General features: G+C 35.7%; 1 protein-coding gene across 3 annotated transcripts in view; it reads right to left on the bottom strand.

Annotated features, from left to right (window-relative positions):
• Positions 1 to 15,452, bottom strand: part of LOC6039526 (regulator of gene activity) — a 51,876-nt gene extending 36,424 nt beyond the window's left edge. For 2 of the 3 annotated variants that reach the window (XM_038262860.1, XM_001849075.2), the window contains exons 1-2: positions 15,288 to 15,452; positions 4,104 to 4,670 (exon numbers count right to left, since the gene is read on the bottom strand). The gene's annotated coding sequence lies outside the window, so the exon portion shown is untranslated. Of the gene's footprint in view, positions 1 to 4,103; positions 4,671 to 15,281 lie in introns of all 3 variants that reach the window. The other variant, XM_038262861.1, reaches the window with a different exon arrangement.
• Between the last annotated feature and the right edge of the window lie 1,514 nt (positions 15,453 to 16,966).

The raw sequence follows: 16,966 nt of genomic DNA, 5'->3' as shown, positions 1-16,966 counted from the left end.
AATATCGCGCCCTTTAAAAATGTTATTCTTGATTTTTTTTTGAAAATTTTGTTTTTGAAAAGATCGGATTTTTTTTCGTAAAGAATGTTTTATTTTTTAACATTGAAAATCGGAACATAAGTTGCTGAGATAAATATCGACATTATAAAATTATGGGGATTTTGGGTAAGATTTAGACAACCTCAATTTTTCTCTCTTTTGTTTAAACCGCTGTTCTATGTCTCTTTGACAATTTCATAGAAAATCAAAGATCAGAATCTTTTAAAAATTGAAATTTTTAGAAAAAGTCACTCATGGTCAATATTTTTAAAATTAAAAAAAACTGCAAATATTTCGCTTAAATCAAACTTTGGGTGACTATATCTTGAATACGGAGTCCTTTATCAAAAAATCTGTAAAGTACTTTTCGATTGCAAATCAAATTTAACATAAAATGATTAGGTCTAATTTCGTTTTGTATGAAATTTCGATTTTTTCCAAAATCACATTTTTTTCAAAAATTCATAACTTGGCGGCAGATTTTTTGACCATATTTATCTATGGCTCAAAAAATGAGGTTTTTTGTTCTCTAAAACATATAACAAATCTCGAAAATCAAAAAATACGTATTTTGAGAATTTGAGTTTTTGTGAAAAAAGGTAATAAAAAATTCAGCAATTTTTCCGTGTACATATTTTTTTCTTAATAGTCCTTAAAAATACCTACAGCTTTGCCGAAGACGCCAAATTGATCAGAAAATTCACTCAAAAGTTCCAGCTGTTTAAATTTTTACGTACCATTTTTGTATGGACAGCTGCCCAAATTGTATGGAGACTTGTATGGGTGAACCAATGGCACAAAATAGCTTCTTTGGTCATAGGGAAGGCCCCACAAAGTTTGAGCCAAATAAAAAAATACAACAAATAAAAATGGTCGATATCGGCCGATTTCAAAGAGAACTGCTCATAAAATAGATTTTATTTTGAAAAAATCTATTTTTACTCAAAAACTGGAATGGATTTAGCAGACAAAAATACATTATAAATGATCAGTTAGACTGACGAGACATCGACATTTAGTTATCTCTAAGTCATACTTTAGCATAAAATAGATTTTATTTTGAAAAAATCATCGAAAATTCAATTTTTACTAAAAAAGCTGACCTTTAAGAAAAAATCCAATGATGGGAATGGATTCAGCAGACAAAAATACATAAAAAATGATCAATTAGACTGACGAGACATCGACATTTAGTTATCTCTAAGTCATACTTTAGAATAAAATAGATTTTATTTTGAAAAAATCATCGAAAATTCAATTTTTACTCAAAAAGCTGACCTTTTTGAAAAAATCTAATGATAGGAATGGATTCAGCAGACAAAATTACATGAAATATGATCAATTAGATTACCGAGACATACTTTTTTAACGTTCTGCAAAGCATTTTTGATTTATATTATTGATATCCCAGCATAATATGACTTGCATGCAAGTTGAAAAAACTTGAACGAGAACCAACTGAAAATATAATTTTAAAATGGCTATAAATATGCGTAGAAACAATCAAATTTTAAAAACCAGGGGTGTTTCAGAAAGGGGAAAACGTGAACTATAAGATACATGTATTGGTTCAGTTGTTTATTCAATAGTTCTTTTGTAAAATAGTCGACAAAGTAGCTAATTTTGGCCTAAACTAACATTTCAAACGGGTGTATCTCAAAATTGGGACCATTTGGAGCAATTCTGGACCCGGATTCGGATTCAGCAGGCAAAATTCTACTAGGAACACATATACTCGTCTCAGAGACAAAATCTTGTTGAACTGTGTTATTCATTTAAGTCCAAATATTCATTTGCTAACTACTTTGGATTGAAAATCTAAACTTTAATCTAAAATACTCTAAACTTAATGTTCAAAAGTAAACATTCCTTTAACTGTAGTACTACAACATACTTCTATAAAAAAATGTATGAACAGATATACAAATAGGATAAAAATCGCGATTTGAAAAAGAAATGACCATTTACGTCAAAAGATCCGTAGTTCCTCGATTCGCAACAATGGTCGATACAACCATAATCCGAAAACCGTTAGTTCAACAGATCAACGAATTTTGTCCGATAACATTACATTATTGATTGATCGAGACTCTATGGACAATTTGACATAAAAGAATGCCTAGTATTCTACATCAATCAATGTTTATTGACAGCATTACTCTAACTTAACAATTGCAACTAAATTTATCATCAAATAGATTTGGAAAGCAAACAGATTTATTTTAAATGCTAATGCTAAGCAACAAATCAATTGTACTATCCTAAAGTCCCACCTGAATCCCACATTGTGATAGTGAAAAAGTCACAGAAGCAGCGGTGTCTTGTGCAATTGTGATATTTTCACTATCGGAGAACTACCTAGTTCACGAAGACAGCTTATCGGTCAACGCTTAAGCCCTGGGGCTGCGACAAAGCGAGTTCTCGTAGCATGAAGAGGTGTCCATAGTGCTTATAAAAAAGAATGTATACCCAAATTTTAACTAATGCACTAGGATCAAATCATGCCCCTTGACTTTACAAGGCCCAGGGTTTTATATGTTTTAGAGGACATTAAATGCTAACTTTTTAGAAATTTCCAGGTTGGGCAAAAAATCTTTGACCGAGTTATGATTTTTAATCAATACTGATTTAAAAAAAAAACCGAAATATTGGTCGCAAAAATTTTCAACTTCATTTTTCAATGTAAAATCAAATTTGCAATTAGGGGGAGAGGGGGTAATATGCACCCCCGCGGCAAAATGCACCCCCTGCTTTTCTCGGTATTTGAAAGAATTTTCCGGGTGAAAAATCATAGAAATTGGAGGCTTAACACTGCTAAACCATGCTGGAAAAATTTGAGCATCGTGGTATAAAAACAGCTTAAGTTATTTGCAATACTTTAAAATGTTGTGTTTTCATCTAATTTTCATTGAACTTTGCTTTTGATTTTTGGACAATATAAAAAGCATTTATTGTTATTGTAAGTGTTGAGCTATATAGTTTTTGCCATAATCTTCATTATTGTGTAGATAGATGAGTCCAAAAACATCAAAAAATGCATTTTTAATTAAATTTTCGTTTTTAGATACTTTTTTTCTTTTGGATGACGTTGAATAATAGTTATTTATGAACATCTAACGAAATTCTTTCAAAGAAATGCTGTTATGGTTGAGAAATCACAGTTACCCCCTGTCCCCTTAACAAGTACTTTAGTGAAATTTTGATAAAGTGCACCGTTCAATCCATTTTTAGGTGACTTTTTTGAAAATAGTCGCAGTTTTTCATTTTTTTAATAAGGGCCCATGTTTGCCCACCTTTGAAAAAAACGTATTTTTGAAAAGCTGAGAAAATTCTTTGTATTCGATTTTGAACTTTGTTAATACGACCCTTAGTTGCTGAGATATTGTCATGCAAGTAATTAAAAACCGGAAAACTGATGTTTTTAATGTCTCACCCAAACAACCCACCATTTTCTAACGTCGATATCTCAGTAACAAATGGTCCGATTTTCAATGTGAAACATTCGTGAAATTTTCCGATTTTTTCGAAAAAAATATTTTCAAAATTTTTAAATCGAGACTAACATTTCAAAAGGGTGTAATATTCAAAAATATCGTTTCGAAGAATTGTATTTTTTTTAAATCGAGGATCGAATTCCGTAAGGTTCTTACTCTACGTTTTAGACGGGCCGGACATCGCCCAGTGACCTCGGAATTCGGCCGCCAGGATCTGGATCTGCCATTCTGGAATGGTTCATTGAAAGCAGCCCGATGGCTTTCACCACCTGTGACTGAGATAAGTGGTATCAGCATTACTCGGGTCTAGTACAAATCATACTTTCCCATGATTTCACTGCTGGCCAGGAATTGTTTTTACAATTTTTTAAACAAATGGGTGTGTTCAGTTTACGCGATTCCTTAGAAATGTTAATGGAAATAGCGATGGTAACATCGCAGGGCAGACCCATAACCAAGAAGCGAGCTTACGAAAATATAAATCAGTTCTCAAATCAACCCTCTGTGTGTGTGTGTTATCTAGTACAAATTGTCAACAAATAGTGTCTAACCAAAGTGCCGTGTACTCACCTAACTTAATGGGAAATGATTCATAAAAACTGTATCCTTAGGATCCTCAATAGTTGAACGGAAAACAGCCGACTCGAAACCGCGAGGCTCGCGTGGTGCTTTGTTGCTGTTGCTGTTTCGTTGCTGGTTGCTGGCTGCTGACAGGAAAGCGCGGTAGTGGTGGCGCGTTGGATTGGCGACTCTAATGACGACGACCGCGAGTCTCTTAGACCGTAGTGCTGCCTCGTGGAAGCTCCAAACTGGATCGCTCCAGAGCTGACTGGCGGCTTCGGCTACGTTTTTCTTTCGCGGTTGCTGGAGTAAATCCGATATCACGACCAAACAACGATTCGCGCAAAAAACTCTTCCTCACTCTCTCTCGGTTGTGCGGTGATGGTTTTGGTCAGTCAAGACGAAGACCACACGACACACGACTCACGGACCGAACTTTAACCGAAAAAAACTTCACTTTAAGCTCTTTCTTCACTCGCTCGCGCACTACTTTCTTCCCAATTCCGGGGTTGCCTCTTCTCCGCCGCACTGGCTGATGCTGCACTTCTCAGAAATACACGCCGAAAGAAAATGGACCTGAATGGGGATAGGCGGAGAGGTGTACAGTGTTAAAGGCGAACAACACCAAACGAAAAGGCTGGCTGGCAGGTTCTCTTCTTGGACGGGGGGTTGCGTCTCTCGATTGATCGTCGACAGAATGAAGGTCCCGCAGCATAATGAGCAGAGTACAGCGAGTGTGTGTGTGTGTGTGCGTTCGTGTTTGCCGGGCCGGGTGGAATAAATATGTCCAGGAGCATGCCAGGTGGAAATGGTGGTGGTATTGTTTGATGAGCACAGAATGCGCGGATTCGGTAGAACTGGTTGTCGTTGTTCCCTAAACCATCTTGAGGTGGCCTTTCTCACATTTATTCATCCGGCTACAAAAAAAAAACAACTTATGTAGTCTTTACTCTTGATAGTGTCCTTTCTTAAACCACCCTTATTGTGTACAATCTTTTGAACTTGAGCCTAAATCATATTTGACTCACAATACATTACAATTCTAAAAAGGGATCCGCATTTTGAAGGAAACAAATCCGGATGAGAACGCATCAACTAGTTTCTAGATGACACAAATACGTCTAGCCTTTCTTGAGTGCTGAAGGCAAACAGAGTGACTAGAGTGAAATGCACTCAAAACATTACTTGATAGCACAAAAATCAATGTTTGAAAAAGATTATCACATAGGTGCACAGTGGTCCAGATCGCAAAATTAAGTGGAAAATGGATTTTCCGTAAAATGATGAAGTTTTGGAGCTTTGGTGTCTTCAGAAGAGTTGTTGCATATCAATTCGGAGGGCATATTTAGATTCAGCGGGCAAAACATATATTTGGACAATTTTCGAAATTCGTTAAGGTAGTCCCATATGGTTTTCCCTTGAAAATTAGACTTTTTCAAATGAAGATATCTCGTGTTTAAAGAAAAACATCCCTGAGATTTTTTCAGCGTTTATAATGCTGGATCTCCTCTTTCAAATGACCTGGCGCTTAAAATTTGGCTTGCGCCATTTCGAGATATTTAAGTTTTAAATTTGCATCTTTTTACCTTAAAATCGCTGTAACTTTTGACCCTTAAGTCCGAATTGACTTGTCAAAAAATAAAAAAATGATTGTTTTTTAGAGCTCTAAAAGTGCCCCGAATACCACTTTTCTCTAAAACTTAACCCTCAATTGCCATGTTCAAAAAATTGATTTTTGAAGGATTGCTCAGATGCTTTCTATAAATTTGGTCGTAGAAGGCGTAGATTACGAGATAAAATTTGGATGTCTTCGACAAAGTTGCTTGGATTGGCATGTCCAACAACTTTTTAGAAGACAAAAAAACCCAAAAATATTCATGAAAAGTTAGATTTTCAAAATCACCTTAATAGTGAACCACCCTAATTTCCAATCAAATCTAAAGTTGACCCTTTCCATATGCAACAACTCTTCTGAAGACACAAAAGCTACAAAACTTCATCATTTTACGGAAAATTCATTTTCCACTTAATTTTGCGATCTGGACCACTGCACAGTGGTCCGAAACCGAAATCTAGCGTGACAAAATTGATAGCGGCCACACGTTAAGATTTAGAGCTTTGGTGTCTTCGGGACAAATGATCAGGGTCAATAGGGGCATCTTTTGGTATGGTGGACATTAGGGTGGTCCAAATTTTAGGATGATTCAGAATTTTTATTTTGGCGGGATGACGAGATATCGCTTTGGTGTCTTCAGAAAAGTTGTAGAGAACACCATTCTGAGCAACTTTGCTGAAGAACACAAAGCTCTATCTTTAAACGGGAAGTTTCTAGAGCCATTTTTGTAATTTAGGTTGAAGTGTTTATGAAAAAATGAGTTTTTTGAATTTATCAACTCAGACTTGTGTCGTAGCGAGTTGGTGTCTTCTAGACATTTGTAGAGCTTATCAAAACACACATTTATCTTCCAAGAGAGCAAAAATCGGACCTTTAAAACGAAAGTTTTAGCCAAAATACGACGAAAAAGACGCCATTTTGAAATGTGAATAACTCGAAAATGTGGTGGAGTTTGACCTCGCTCTTAGAAGCATCTGAAAGTACACATTTTAGAGTACATTTGCTGAAAATATCTCGGAGGTCTTTTTTGTTTAACTTATTTAATCTCAATTTGAAAAAGAGCATTTTTTAATCGTTTTTTGCCCATAACTTTTGATAGAATTGAACAAAATTAATTTTTCAAGAATAAAAATGTTCATTTTGACAAGCTCTACAATTGTCTAGAAGGGCTCAAAAATGTACTAGATGATCTAGTGGTTGTAAAAGAAGAAACAAGTTTTGGCTGAAATATTTCAGGAATAAATTTAATTATTTTGTTGATCTACAAATGTCTAAATTCAAAAAACTCATTTTTTCATAAACACTTCAACCTAAATTACAAAAATGGCTCTAGAAGCTTCCCGTTTAAAGATAGAGCTTTGTGTTCTTCAGCAAAGTTGCTCAGAATGGTGTTCTCTACAACTTTTCTGAAGACACCAAAGCGATATCTCGTCATCCCGCCAAAATAAAAATTCTGAATCACCCTAAAATTTGGACCACCCTAATGTCCACCATACCAAAAGATGGCCCTATTGACCCTGATCATTTGTCCCGAAGACACCAAAGCTCTAAATCTTAACGTGTGGCCGCTATCAATTTTGTCACGCTAGATTCCGGTTTCGGACCACTGTGCAGTGGTCCAGATCGCAAAATTAAGTGGAAAATGAATTTTCCGTAAAATGATGAAGTTTTGTAGCTTTTGTGTCTTCAGAAGAGTTGTTGAAACATTCGTGAAATTTTCCGATCTTTTCGAAAAAAATATTTTCAAAAATTTAAAATCAAGACTAACATTTCAAATGGGCGTAATATTGAATGTTTGGCCAGTTTAAAATGTTAGTCTTGACTTTAAATTTTTGAAAATATTTTTTTCGAGAAGACCGGAAAATTTCACGAATGTTTCATGTTTTAACATTGTAAATCGGACCTATAGTTGCTGAGATATCGACATTAGAAAATGGTGGGTTGTTTGGGTGAGACTTAGAAAACATCAATTTTCCTGTTTTTTAGCCTTTGCATAGCAATATCTCAGCAACTATGGGTCGCATCAACAAAGTTCAATAAAGCAAAATATAGAGAATTTTCTCAGCTTTTCAAAAATATTTTTTTCAAAGGTGGGCAAACATGGGCACTAATTTTAAAAAATGAAAAACTGCGACTTTTTTCAAAAAAGTTACCTAAAAATGCCTATAACTTGAAAACGGTGCTCTTTATCAAAAAATCACTAAAGTACTTTTTGATTGCAAATTCGATTTTACATCGAAAAATGAAGTTGAAAAATTTTTGCGACCGATATTTCGATTTTTTCAAAAAATCAGTATTGATTCAAAAAATCATAACTCGGTCAAAGATTTTTTGCCCATTCTGGAAATTTCTGAAAAGTTGGCATTTTATGTTTTGCAAATCAAGTTTTAGTGACAAAAAGTTAAATAAAAAATCACCAAATTTTTTTTTACCGTGTATCATTTTTTTTCAGTGTAGTCCATATCCATACCTACAACTTTGTCGAAGACACCAACTCGATCAAAAAATTCCTTCAAAAGATGAATTTTCACATATCATTTTTGTATGGACAGCTGCCAAATTTGTATGGAAAATTATATGGACAAACTAATGATGCAAATTGGCTTCTTTGGGCATACCGAAGGCACCAAAAAAGTTTCAGCCGGATTAAAAAATACAAAAAAAATCGAATGACCGAAAACTCAGAAAATTGCTCTGAATTTAAAAAAATACGCCACTTTAATGAGATTTTTTTTGGATTTTTTAGTTTGAAAGTCAAATTTGAAGTTGAGCCCACGATATTTGCTCGTTCATTTTTTTTTTCTTGTAGAAATACCCCAAAATGTTACAAAAAGACTCACGAAAAATGTAGGATGGAGCAACTCTCCTTAAAAAATACAAATATTATTTACTGAAACTGTTTTGCCTTCCTCACCTCGATGAGGAAAGGCTTTAAAATCACTCGAAAAATTAACTTCTTTATTTGACCTCGTAGACCCACCTTCACGTATACCTATCGACTCAGAATCAAATTCTGAACAAATGTCCGTGCGTGTGTCTGGATGTGAGTCCGTGCACCGAAAAATATGCGCTCGATTATCTCCGGACTGGCTGAACCGATTTGGACCGTTTTGGTCTCATTCGATTCGTCTTGGGGTCCCACAAGACCCTAGTTAATATTATGAAATTTAGAAAAGTACTTCAAAAGTTAAGCTAAAAAAACGATTTTAGCTAAACTTCGGAAGATTGTAAAAAGGGTGGTTTTTGTAAGAAAACCGGACATGCTATATATTATTAGAAAGGTATTTGAAAGTCCTTTCCAACGCGTTAAAAAGATTGAAGATCTGACAAACCCATCAAAAGTTATGAGCGTTTAAGTGCTATTTATAGATTTTTTTGAAGCCGGATCTCAAATATTTTGATGAAAAAGTTGTCCGGATCTATCATGCGACCAATCGTTGGATAGGTAATCAAAAGACCTTTCCAACAAACCCAAAAGATTGAAGATTTAACAACCCTATCAAAAGTTATAAGTACTTTAGTGTGTTTGATATATTTTTTTGGGGCCGGATCTCAGATAATTTGATAAAAAATAAGTGTTTTTATACATTTTTTTGAGGATGTTGTGTCTTTACTTTATGAATGTGAGGAAGGCACCAACCACCTAAAGGTGGATTAAGTAACGTTTTTTTAAGTGCTTTAAACGTCAATATTTTCAGAAATCGAACACGAGAATAGATTCTTCAGACAATTTAACATGAAAGTCTCCATATTGACCATTGTCCTTAGTCCAATCGTTGTGAAGTTACAGCGGTTTTAAAAATATAAATGTTCAAAAAAAAAAATAGGTTTTTACAATTTCTATATGACAGACTTGATTTTTCCGTCTCGTAGATATGTTTACCGAAATGCTCGATTTCCCATAAGTTTGTCTTTGATCACATTTTAATTGGAAGCATGGGCTTACAGATAAAAGCTAATTAAATTGCTCATACAGTAGTTGTTCGGTAACTGGGCGTTGTTTAACTGGGCGCTCGATAACTGGGCCGTAGCCCAGTTAAAAAGCAGACAAACGTCAAAAAACCAAAACAAACCAAAATGACCGAGGGGTTAATGGATGCAAAAATCATATTCAATAAATAAAAAAACTTGTTTCCAACTTTTGTTTAATTTCAAGTTACAATTAAAGAAAAATGAAAAGTAAGCATTGTAAATTAATTTGAGTAACTTTTATTTTTATATTTCATCTGGAATATATTATGCATCGGTGGTCCCCTCGTTATTTTTCGTTCAGCCCAGTTAACGAGCAGCATTCGGTGACTGGGCTACGTTCTCAGCCCAGTTACCGAACAACTACTGTAACTCAAAACAGAATATTTTTTTCAGTGTAGTTCAGATGATGGTCGTAACCTGGATAGAAAATAAGCTTACTTACTAAAAAATAGTAAGTTAATTTTATTTTATGTTTTTTCATGGTCCCTAAGATCCCATTTATTTTAAGAGAAACGTTTCAAGATACACATTCTGTAAACAATTTTGCAGTAACTCGAAACTTCTTGGAATTATTTTATTACAATTTAAATATTTTTTTATGTTTTCAAAACGTAAAAAAGTTTTAAACTTTTCCATTCAAAGTGAACAGCGATTAGATTTCATTCGATCTGAAGTTTTTCGATGACTGAAAATCATGTTTTATCTAAAGTAAGGCCGTTGCAAATATTTTTTGAAGTTTATGTTTCTCGGCTCTGACCAAAGTCGAGGGGGCAGAAAAAAAAATATATAAATTGAAATTACAAGCCTAGGTTTGAACATTTGGATGAAAAAAGTGTTTTAAAATGCATTTTACAGGCGTACTGTAACAGTTGCTTTCCAATAATTAGTTTTAAAAATATCGAGGTATAATGACGATTTTTTTTTTTTCGAAGAAAAAAAAACTTTTTACACTGTACATTGGTATTTAATGAAAATTTAAAATGTTTTCAAAGGAGTTCAAACATGCTGAATATGATTATAAAAGCGGGAAAATGTGTTTTAACTGGTTTTTAGTTGATTAAACTTTAATTTTCATAAAAAAAATTAAAGTTTTTCGAAAAAAAAATTGTTTGCCCCCTGATTATTCAGGGCCAACTTTGAAAGGGGGGGGGGATATAAACTTTGAAAAATATTTGCAACGGCCTAAATTAAATCTGGTAAAGTTACACATTCTCACAAAAATTTACAAATATTTACAAAAAAAACATTGCAAATCTCAAGTTGGAATATTTTTTCAAGTATTCAATTAACGTGACAAAATGAAACAGTTTTCTTTAACATTACCTCTTGTTTGATAAACAAAAAATAAAAAATATGATTTGATTCATAACGAATATTATGAAAATCTTTTTTTTAAAGATAACCAATATTTATTTTAAAAGATAGAACAAAAAATTAAAAAAAAAAAGATGTCTTAAATAGCCTTCTCAAATTTATTGAAATAGTGAAAAGAACCTTAAATTCAAAGTAAATTACTAAAGCAGAATGAATTTAATTTGAAAATTGTACAAAATATTACGAAATTATTCAAGAGTTAAAAAATAATGTTCAAACATGTATACTTGGAAATCCCGACTTTTTGACAAAAAAATCACAAATTCCGGACTTTTTCTAGGTTTTTGGCGAATACCCGACTTTGCCGATTCCCCGACTTGAGTGGCCACCTTGCAAACTTCACCATTCACTCAAAATTTACGCAATTACATATTAAACGGACTTTTTTCGAGCGACAGTAAATAAACTGGTACTGTATAATTTTCAAAAGGTACTTTCGACTCTAAGTCGATATGTATACGTGAAGGTATGTCTACGAAGTTTATTTAACTAGTTAAATTTTCGATTTATGTTACAGCTTTTTCTCAGCGAGGAAGGCGAAAAGTTACTAAATACACCTTAACCCTCTACTGGCCAATTTTTTTTCGAAATTATTTATTTTTCCCGTGTTCAGGAGGTCATTTTAGGCAACTTTTGTTCTACGAAAAACTTTACTCTAAATGACGAATTTGGTTGCAATCGCAAAAGAATAGTTCACTTAAAAAAACCCCCAAAAGATACCATTTCAATTTCACAAAGGAAATATGAGTATTTTGATCAATTTCTATGTTTAAGCTTTTAATCACTATGGACTCAACAAAACAATTTTTGAATATTAGTTTCGTCCGTTCCCGCAATTTCTGTACACTTTGCATTTTGAAGAATTCTTGGATCACTGGTTCTGATTTACCTGCTCAAACTCAAAGCTGCAAGGACAGCTGAAAATACTGTTTTTGTAATTCACCTTTGAAACAATTTTAAACCATTTTCCTGGTGGCTTGCACAGCAATCTTCATAAATAAGGTGTAAAAATGTTCAAAATAAAGTAAAGTTTTAACAACTTTGATATGTGAGAGGAACAGCATCTAACTCCATCGTGCCTCTTATGTTGGCATATCAGCACTTTGACGTTCAATTACAGCTCATAAAAAGCGTTTTCAACTGAAATCGAGTGATAAATAGCTCAATAAGAAGTGAACGTTAGACATTGCATTAGCGTGTCCCAAAAAAACACGAAGTCGAGGAATTCAATGTGCTCAGTTCTCAAATGATAGAAAATCATGTTAGAAACAACTCTCTCATAAATGAAAACTTTCGGAAATATCGTTTACCACGTTCCCTGGGCATTTTTTTTGAAAAAGTCAGTTTTTTCGACAATTTCACAAAATCTGCTTAGAAAAAATGAAAATTGTTAAAATTTCAAATAACCTATACCATTAAATGATGGTCTGTGGTCCAATAAACAAATTAATGTATCGATTTGGCCTTTTAAAACCTTGTTTTCACTTTCCCGGTAGCTTTTATGTCGAAAAATACGAGTTTTTGCTTTACTTTTTTTCAATCTTTTCCCTCGGTATTGAACACAAAAATTTCCTCATATGTGAGAATACATGCATCTTGTAGGAAATTTTCCGCCGAAGATTTTCGTCTAAGCAACTTTGAAGTTTCATCAACTCTGAGCTGAGATATTCCAGTTTTTGTGAAGAAAGAATATTGAGTATTTGAAAATGTTGATATTAATCATCATTTGCATACAATATTAAGAATAATTTAAGCCTAATTTGAAGTGCGGCTGTATTGCATCTGTTTTTAAACATGATTGGTTCATCCTTCAATACTAAGGGCCACCTGGTGTTGTTTTCTCATGGCACACTACGTGCTAAATCAATGAATTACTTTTAGCAAATAACTCATATTTAGAGCATTTTGCATTTAAACCAATCGATGCACGTTTGCTGTGTTTCCATGGATACAAATAAACAAATAACAAATCGATGCATCTGTGCTCTCTTATGCTATCTAGATAGGAAAACCAGTAAGCTTAGTACAAGAGCACAGAGGCATCGAAATATATGGTTCGATTGTACGGGGTTGGCAATTGTCCACGCTCCATCCAAAAAAGTTTTTTTTATGGACAATTGACCATGAGAAGGGGTGGGAGGTGAGATTTAAAAAAAATGTCTACGTGATTAATGGATGGATCCCTATAGAATAAATTCCAAATATTAGTGATATTTTTAATTTACCTGAACATCGGATTTATCAACAGGAGTTATAAGAAGGGAGTGTAAACGTTACGTTGTGGTTCAGATCACGGAAATGCGTACAATTGAACCTTATATTTATTATTTGTTTATTTGTATCCATGGAAACACAGCAAACGTGCATCGATTGGTTTAAATGCAAAATGCTCTAAATATGAGTTATTTGCTAAAAGTAATTCATTGATTTAGCACGTAGTGTGCCATGCGAAAACAACATCAGGTGGCCCTTAGTATTGAAGGATTAACCAATCATGTTTAAATACAGATGCAATACAGCCACACTTCAAATTAGGCTTAAATTATTCTTAATATTGTATGCCAATGATGATTAATATCAACATTTTCAAATATTCAATAGTCTTTCTTCACAAAAACTGGAATATCTCAGCTCAGAGTTGATGAAACTTCAAAGTTGCTTAGACGAAAATCTTCGGCGGAAAATTTCCTACAAGATGCATGTATTCTCACATATGAAGAAATTTTTGTGTTCAATACCGAGGGAAAAGATTGAAAAAAAGTAAAGCAAAAACTCGTATTTTTCGACATAAAAGCTACCGGGAAAGTGGAAACAAGGTTTTAAAAGGCCAAATCGATACATTAACTTGTTTATTGGACCACAGACCATAATTTAACGGTATAGGCTATTTGAAATTTTAAAATTTTCCATTTTTTCTCAGCAGATTTTGTGAAATTGTCGAAAAAACTGACTTTTTTCAAAAAAATGCCCAGGGAACGTGGTAAACGATTTTTCCGAAAGTTTTCATGTATGAGAGAGTTGTTTCTAACATGATTTTCTATCATTTGAGAACTGAGCACATTGAATTCCTCGACTTCGTGTTTTTTTGGGACACGCTAACATTGCATTCAATGTAATAACAAAACTCGTTCTTTGAACTTTTAGTATAACATCCTTCGAATCCTGCTGCGCAAAGTGGAATCCCCAAACATCGTGCTCCCCACGCTGCTGACGGTGCTGCAACTAATCTCGCCGAGTAAATATACTAAGTAACTACATTTGTCTAGTTAGTATAAGTGCGCGCGCGGCGCGCGATAGTAGCTCTTTAGTAGTATCGCTTAAGCTGCATTTTATAAACATCTTCACACTCTTCTTCTGACCACCTCAATCTCTCTCTCTCTCTCTCTCTTTCTAACCGTGTCCAAACGTCACCGAACTCTTGTGTCCACCACCGTCTCCTGTCAACCAGCGTTACCGAATCAGCGCGAATCCTGGTGGGGAACCACTTTTAGGAAACCTCCCACTACCCATTACTGGAGGATGGGGTCCCAGCTCCAACTCTCATAAATATTCCACCCCAATTTTCCTTCCGATTTTTTTGGGGCCACGGGGTTACGCTTCCGCCCCCGAAGTTCCCCTCCCTCCCGGAACGGGGGTGTGCGTGTGCAAAGTTGGTGTGTCCGCGCGGCACGCTCCCTTAAAAGGGAAGATTTCACAACCCGCAGCGGTCGCTCCGGATTTCCCCTGGAACCGTTTTTCGATTTTTTTTTTCGTTTTCTCACTGCTCACACTCCACCAGCGAATCGATTTCAGGCCGTGGCCCCTCTTCTTGCCACACAAATTTCCACTTTTTCTTCTCACTCTCTCACTGGAGGAACGAAATTCACAGTTTTTTTTTTTGCTCGCCTCCCTCCCTCCTCGGCACTCTGGAATCTGCCTTTTCCTCCTCCGAGGCGAAACTGATTCCCCGCACTAAAAAGAAGTCACCCTTTCTCACACAATTCCGGCCCGAGCCTAGGTTCCGGAGCCCCCGTAATCCTGCCAAAAGAAAGGCCGCACACACTGGCACACGTACGCGCGCGGTCACTACGCACACACACACACGCTCACTTCTGCCACTCCGCCGTGTTCCGTCCCGCAAGAAGAAGAAGCCCTCGGCAGCGCAGCAGCAAAAAAAGAAAGAAAAAAAATTGCCCCGAAATTGCCACCCCACTAAAGTGACGGCCGCGCCAGAGCCCAACCCGCACCGTTACCGTAGATTCCACCGTGGACGGCTGGCGCACCGACTGGACCACACTTTGACCGCGGAAACACGCGAAAATGGACCGAAATTTACGCACGAAAATCCCTCGACGGAGCAGAAGCGAAATGTCCAACTTTGCTTAAACAATGGCTGACATGTTGCAGGGTTGCCAGGAGGAGCAGGCGAAACTGGCGGCGAAATGTTTGATGAAGACAAGTTGGGTGAATAACCAAAAAGTGTCAAGGAAAACACACGAGGGTATTCTAATTTACGTATTAAAATTGATGAAATATTTAACTTGAATAAATTATGTCAAAACGTAACGAAAGTCCTCAAAATTCATAAAATTTCTAAAAAACATTTCCCTTCAACGGCAACATTCGAGAACAAATCGGCCGTACTGGCAGCACTGCGAGAAAGCTTTTTCTGTTATGATGGCAGCGGTGCCAAGGCGCAAGAAAGTACATCAATGTAGGTATACGCGCAAACTGGGTTTGCAAAAGTGTGATTGCATCAATCAGTGCCAGGAAAATCGGGCAAACCTAAACAATCAAGATTTTAAGCGAAGATGGCATACGAATGGTGCACGCCCGAAATGTCAAAATCACGCAGTGGTATCAACATTACAAAAAAAGGGTGCCATGGGATGACAGTCACATTTCGTTCTAATGTTGGCACAAACTGTTGTCATACGAATGGGGTCACTTTTTAGTTTGACACTTTTTTATGGTACGTTCGTTTGAACAGCCAGTGCGGCACTGAGTGCCGCACTCGTTGGTGCCAGTTTTGGTTCAAACGAACATTCTTTTTCAGTGTGCATGGAACTCGCATGAAACTGAAAAAATATCGAGTACGCCCTAGAGTTTCAGTTCCAAGATGGCGGCGAAAGTCGTGTGGAACTAGCGCAAGTTTCTGCAAAAAAAACACTTTGAAAGCTCCGAGTGCGGCACTCAGTGAGGAACTAGCCCTCAAACGAACGTACCATTAGTTTGTACCCCGTTGGTTGATCATAGTCAAACTAAAAAGTGGTGAACTGTCACTTTTTATACGGCGGTCACGAACACTATCAAAACAAACGTTTGGTAGTGTCTGTGAACTCCGTGTAAAAACAAAGGAATGATGGAAAGAGAGGAATCACAAATCCGTATAAATAATTTCAAGATTGTTTAGGTGTAAACCGAAAGCGCGATCAAAAATTAAAGTGGAAGATTAAGGCTTTTAATTGCTTATTTAATTGTCGGTGTACAGTACGCCGCACTGTTAAATCATTTTCTGGCGTACATTTAATTTTGCAGCCCAAAACCAGTCATTGAATTGGAAAAATAAAATTCTTTTTCAGAATTTATTTTCTTCATTTGTGTGCACCTACGTTGAAGACCAAGATTGTTCACTTTTTGCTCTTTGGTCTGACAGTCTTGGTCTGGCAGATTTGGTCTGACAGCTTTATCATGGATTTTGGTGTGGTCTAGGCGAGGGATAGGGCACAGCACCTTCCTGTGTAAAAAGGGTGTCAAACTAAAAAGTGACCCCGTTCGTTTGACAACAGTTGGCGTCAAACAATCGGGGTTTGAGTGTAGCTTATCGAGAAATTAAAAAGAGAGATGTGAGTCGGTAACATGGAGTTAAACTTTCGTAACTGTCATGGTAAACTTCACAGAAGCTTGTCATACAGTTTAACTCCATGTTGCA

Source organism: Culex quinquefasciatus, chromosome 3 (assembly GCF_015732765.1).
Source record: "Culex quinquefasciatus strain JHB chromosome 3, VPISU_Cqui_1.0_pri_paternal, whole genome shotgun sequence".
NCBI lineage: Eukaryota > Metazoa > Arthropoda > Insecta > Diptera > Culicidae > Culex > Culex quinquefasciatus.
This window is presented reverse-complemented; position numbering and strand designations above follow the sequence as displayed.